General features: G+C 39.8%; 1 protein-coding gene across 3 annotated transcripts in view; it reads left to right on the top strand.

The window, feature by feature from the left end:
- Positions 1 to 1,683: 1,683 nt before the first annotated feature.
- Positions 1,684 to 6,000, top strand: part of ZPLD1 (zona pellucida like domain containing 1) — a 48,572-nt gene continuing 44,255 nt past the window's right edge. For 2 of the 3 annotated variants that reach the window (XM_066177344.1, XM_066177347.1), the window contains exon 1: positions 1,684 to 1,790. The gene's annotated coding sequence lies outside the window, so the exon portion shown is untranslated. Of the gene's footprint in view, positions 1,791 to 1,918; positions 1,999 to 6,000 lie in introns of all 3 variants that reach the window. The other variant, XM_066177346.1, reaches the window with a different exon arrangement.

The following is a 6,000-nucleotide window of genomic DNA, read 5'->3' as shown; positions in this document are numbered from 1 at the left end:
ATGGAGGTTAATCATGGGAGATGTCGAAATAAATAAACAAAAGTTACCTTACAGTCATCACCACTGTTTCAGGGAATGAGTGGGACAAATGATGTGCTGGAATTTTTAAAAATTCTAAGTGGTTGATTTTTACATTTAAAGGCATACTTGTTTCACCTTGTAACCAGGTTTTATGAAGCAACACTTTTAATAGGGAATAAGTGTATAGCAAACATTCTATAACTTGAATTTGTCTAGTTTTGATTTGAAATGTTGCTTGTATAAGCCCCTGTTGATAGGCATGAAGGCAGACATTTCTTTTCCAAATGTTTGATGAAATCAATGGACTTGAGGAATGTCCTTCAGGCCAAAAACTTAACCATCATGTTCAAGCCAAGTGTGAAGCATGAATATGGCTTGAAAATTGGCAGTGGAGAGAAAACATGATTGAGGGTTTGCCTTGCAGGGTCCCTGCTGCATTAGAGATAGTGTTTCTCAAGTATTTGCTTTTTGTTTTCCATGTGAGAGCTTGCAGAGGGGCCCATCTTGCCAACTTCTTGACAGGGCTTTTGCCTGGTCCCTCTGTGGATTGAAGATATGCATCTGGCCCACTTCCCATTAGCTAACGGGAAAAAGACAAGCTGTCTATGGGTCTCAGACCTGATAATTCAGGTTCTGAGTTCCTGTGTGAACTCAGCAGTTACCTTCCCAGTTCTGGATCTCTGGGGCTAGGATCTTCCCACAGGAGCAATCACCTGCTTTGACTTGCACTCAGCTTGCACTGAATTGCATGAGACCAGCAGGGACAGTGGGAGAGCTGTGAAAACCTACTTAGAGAGGAGGTAATATTTCCTTCCTCCTTTACTTGTGGAAGGAAATACTGTCCTGTCTTTGCAAGCATCTTGAAAAGCCTTGGGAAAGACCTTGCAAATGTTGGCTTTGCCTTCTGTGTTTAGGAGCAGAAAAGGGTGGGGAAGGAAGCTGTCCTTTGTTCTGACTGTTAGAGGGGAAACGCAGCTTATAAATAATGAAACACTGGGTACTTACGTGAGGTGTGACAAAAACACCTTTCTCTGCCTAGTTTGAAGGTGAACAGCATTGTGGATTTTTGTTTTACTCCTAAGGAAAAATGGGGGGAAAGACCTGTGGGGTACCAACATTATAGTACAGCCTTCAGACCTTGAGGAAAATAGTTATGGCTTGAGACACTTCAGGTTACAAAAAGGCCGTGTCATGTCTTGCTGGCATGTGGCACAGCTATCATTTCTCTGTTTGGGCAGGGCTGTCTCATCAATCAGTGCTTGTGCTGCTTGTCCAGGCTGGGAAAAGCATATTGTAATAATGGCAATAATAATAGCAATCAAAATAAAAGGGCTGCTAGGAGGGCATGATGGGCCCTCCCATTGAGAATGCATTGTAAACATATTGACAAATGGAAATGTACTTCAGTCCATTTGCTGCTCTGTTTCCTTGAATACATTTTGATGATATAGGATTGCCATGTCTTGTGTGAGGTGGAGAGTTGCTTCATGTTTTGTTCTATTTATGTGTGGTGTAATTATGAAGTGGGAATGGAATTTCAAGTTGTCTCTCACCTGGGGTATGAATCTTCTACTCAGTGCAGCTGAATGCACACATGTTTGTTTTCACAGCACCAACAAACAGCTACATTAAAAGAGTGTTAAGGCTGTGAAATAAGTGTGGAGAGTAAGAGATGAGTGAATCTTCAGTCCAGTAATGTGAAGTTTAAAGCAATATCAGGCTACTGAACCACACTCATCTGCTACTCAACAGAAGTTCAATACTTGGGAGTATGTTTCTGTGCTTATTTTATTACTTGGATGGATTTTCCCTGGTATTTAAAGTCCTGTGTCGGCTGATACTGGTGGGCTGGTGCTTCTCTGGGTATTTTATGCTTTCTTATTCTTTGAAATAACAGAAAGCAAATACACTTATGGAACGACAAGGGAGTGTGAGCAGTGGCTGCCATGCTTAAGAAACAAGTCTAAATTTACCCATGTAAGCTTGTATTTGATATGTATTTACATGTATATATGTATACATAAATATATGTGTTGTATATATAGTTATATACAGCTAATCAATTTATGTAATTTGCTGTATTTAACCATATATTTTTGTAAAGAAATACATGCTCCTCACTGATCATAGTTAAGGTTTTTTTCAATAGATTGTATTGTGAAAGGAACCTGAACATGAGGAACTTGGCCCTCAAAATAGCTGCTTGAAAATGTGATTTTTATCCAAGAAATTTAAACTTCAAGTAACCTTTAAAGTACCTTTCTAGTTAATGCAGCTGTCAGAATTCTGTCTGGAGTTGTTGCTGATCATTGCACATATGGTATTGTGTGTACAACTCCAATGGTGTTTGGAAGATCCTTTTTTGAGAAAATTGAATTAAGTATCTGCCTTCTCTTGTGAGGCTACTAGTGCAAATTGCTGTATTTCTACCATATGGAAGTCTTTCAAGTACAGTTTCACAAATGGAAAAATAGTATAGCATTGTAAATTCGGCATGTTTTGAAAACCGTTTTTGGGTTTACAGAATTAATTTTGAGGCTTGGCAGGGCTTTTCTCTGCATTTTGAATGCTTATCCTTTTCATGCATTCTGCTTGCTTGAGAGCACAGTTGTTCCTGGAAGTTAATGGAATCTAAACAGGAACAAATGCAGTAACATTTTTCTAGTTAATTTTTCCAATTCTACCTCTAGATAAAGTGTATCACAATTCAGGATATTTGTTCTTAATATATTGAAGTTACCTCAGCCTCAAATGGGTATTTTATAATGAAGTACAAATTTTTAAATCAAGTTTTTTCATTTTGTCTTTTTGATCTCTAAGAACATGAATTTTGATTTCCTTTAGCAATTATTTCCTTTTTTGTGTGTGTGTGTCTGAACTCTTATCTCTTCCATGGAGCTGAAGCACTTAATAGCTGGTGCCTGAAAAAGATTTGGAATAAGCGAGTGCTGCTTGATCCAGTAGACAATGTTTTATTGCTGCAAAGACTGATCAGTTTTATGATCACTTTGTCAGCTGTTGAAGATGTGATGCTGTGACTTGCAGAGTAAATTTAAATAAGGCATGAAATTCTCTTATAATGCTTCTGAATTAGGCAGAATTCTCAGGTTCTACCAGCAGAAACTAAAACTGTAGGGAGACATTCCTGCTTAAGCCTCTCCCTTTCACAAAGGAAAGCTGTTCCACAAAGAAATTATACCTATTACTAAAGTCTGAGCTTTGTTAGACAACTTTTGCCTGACATTAAAAAAAAAAAAAGTTCTTTCCTTTATGTAACATGCTCCTGTCTCCATTTTAATTGATGCAATTAAACTGATTTTATTTATTTTGTTTTTTGGAGGGCCAGTGTCATGTTTAGTCCCTTCAAAATAGAGATATTTCCTATTTCCTGATCAAATATACTGTTCTACCATTTGTATCTTTGGCCACAATCAGCTTCTCTGCTGATTTGGAACTTAAACCAGGGACATAATTAACCACTAATGAGGTATGACTAAGTGTTGTGTGCCTTACCCCTCTAATAATGTATGACTAAGCATTGTGTGTTTGTTAGTGTTCATCTAATTACAAATCTGATATTGATCATTGGAGTATTTGATGAATATTGTACTGTTGGGGATAGCAATTTAAGGAGACTTTTGTTCTCAAAGCTGATTGTGAAAGATTGTGTGAAATTAAGGACATTTATACTTGTGCCATTTATATAAGATGAATAAATTCCTGAATGCTAAAGGGAATGCATAGATCAAACCCCCTTTTGGCCATTGACCCAAAACTGTGATTACTGTTTATTCTTTTTTCTGCCAGCACTAAGATTACAAAACAAAATAAAAACAAAACCAAAACCAAAAAACAACAACAAAAAAACCCAATCAAACAAAAAACCCCAACAACTGTTCAGGCAGGAGTTAGAACCTGAAATAGAAAGAGCAGGGGAGGTGTTCTGTTGTGCAAAAGCTCAGACTAGAACATCACAGGGGTTCCTCTGGTCTTCAGTAAATATTTGAAGTTAGATGTCAGATTTATGCTGTTCTGAGACTGAATTGCAGCCTAGAGAGGAAACACAAAAAGGTTTCTGATTGTGGTGGAGATACCAGTAACTGAATTCATGCTATGGAGTCTGATACAGAGAACTCAGTTTGGTTTTGGCATTTATAAAATATGATGCTGGACATTTTTCTGCCTGCCACTGCCTTGATGGTTTCTACACTTTAGTGCTTTGCAGGGTTTGCAAAGATACCAGTTTTCATATGAGATTTTTTGCTGGTGGTGTTGTCCCTCTACTGTGCCTTTGCTTCATCAGTGTTTGTTTCTCCTGGAGGTGGTTAGTGACAACTCCAGCAAAGAGACTTCTCAGCAGGAGCACTTGACATAGACATGGTACAATGTCCCTGTTTAACTGGTTCCTGTGAGTGCATTTCCAGGGCCCTGGCATAGGTACTTTGCAGGTGAAAAGAAATGGATGATGGAGTAGAGTATTCATCTGGAGGCTGATAACTAGGGTAATCAGTCAGCGTAACAAGTAGTCCATGACATTTGATGTGGTTATATCCTTCTGGTATACATAAAACAAGTAAGGATATTTCTGATTATTCAATAATCTGGCCTAAGAAATCAAAATAAATTAAGAGTAGCTAATTCCCAAAATGGACTTTTGGATGATTGATAAAACCAAACATTATTCACAGTCTCAGAGGTGCATCTTTATGTATTTGCTTGATGAGAAAAATAAGCATCTCAAATTTGGGAGCATTTTATGCTCAGTCCATGGGATGATGGGCTCCTTCATCTCCCATGCATGAGCAGCCAGCTGAGCATCATGGCCATGGGAGGCCTGCTGCCTTTCAGGGAGGTGTGAGTAGCAGCTGAAGGGAAGGGCAGCAGGAAGCCAGGCTTATTTCCTTGGATGTTACTGAAAAGGAAGGTCCAGATCTGTGGCTGATCGGTGGAAAATCACCCTGTCCCACCTGTGACAGCCCAGCCCCACCTCTGTTTGGCTGGGTGAGCACAGTGGCATCACTGCCTGGCTCATGGCAGAGTCTGGGACAGAGCTCTGGTGTGGTCCTGCCTGTGGCTCTCAGAGGGGGCTTGGATCTGGTTCCTTTATTGTTTTGTCTGGCGCCAATTATGAATCCCGTGACCCAGGTGTTCCTCCCGTCCCCAGACCCTGGGGCCTCATGCTGAAGGCCATGAGGGCTGCTGGCTTGCCTTGCCCTGGTGAGCAGCTGGCCCTTTGCTGCTGCCCGATACTGGGTGCCCGAAGATAGTCTGTCTTTGTCCATGCTTTCTTGAGGAATCAGGTCCTGGAAACCAGTGTTTGATTTGCCTCCTTGTTTATCTAAGGTCTTAGCTCTACAGGGGAAATAATGTTAGTATTTCTGGTAGCTTGTGGCAGAAAATATCTCTTTGATATCTTGCTTGTGGAGCGTAATGAAATAATGCTGTGATGGCCCAAGACCTTTAGTAGTGTAATAACTGTGGTTTTCTGCACAGTGGGGTATAAAACGTGGTGCATATGACATTTCTTTTGACAGACATGCAGCACTTGAAAAAACTGGGCTTTCAACTACTGAATGCTTCTTTAGAAACCTGAAATGTGCTGGTGGTATGAAAGATTTTTTGTGAGATGTTAATGAAATGTAGTGAATGAAGGTACCAGCCAGGCCAGCCAAAAATATTTTCAACAGTTCTACATGTAAAAAATCACGAAGCAACGTTTTTCTTTGTGATGGGAGGGGAGAAGGTGACAGCCACCGAGCAAAAGCTGGCTGTAGAGGCAGTGGAAACAGTGGTTTATCTTGGGGTCATCATGTTGCAGGACTGTTTCAGAGGTGCTGGAACAAGGCTGGGAATGGTTTGAAGTTGTTCAGCTGTATGAAAGCGTGGAGAAATGATGATTTTGAAAAATGTTTCGGCTGCTGGAGACTTTTTTTTTTTCTTTTTCTATGACAATTTTAAAATTAGGGAGGAATTGTACAA

The sequence above is a fragment of the Chamaea fasciata genome, unplaced genomic scaffold (genome assembly GCF_029207755.1).
Source record: "Chamaea fasciata isolate MVZ Bird 193981 ecotype frontalis unplaced genomic scaffold, bChaFas1.0.hap1 SCAF_2, whole genome shotgun sequence".
In the NCBI taxonomy this organism is placed as follows: domain Eukaryota; kingdom Metazoa; phylum Chordata; class Aves; order Passeriformes; family Sylviidae; genus Chamaea; species Chamaea fasciata.
The sequence above is the reverse complement of the archived record's forward strand: the minus strand, read 5'-3'. Positions and strand labels throughout refer to the sequence as shown.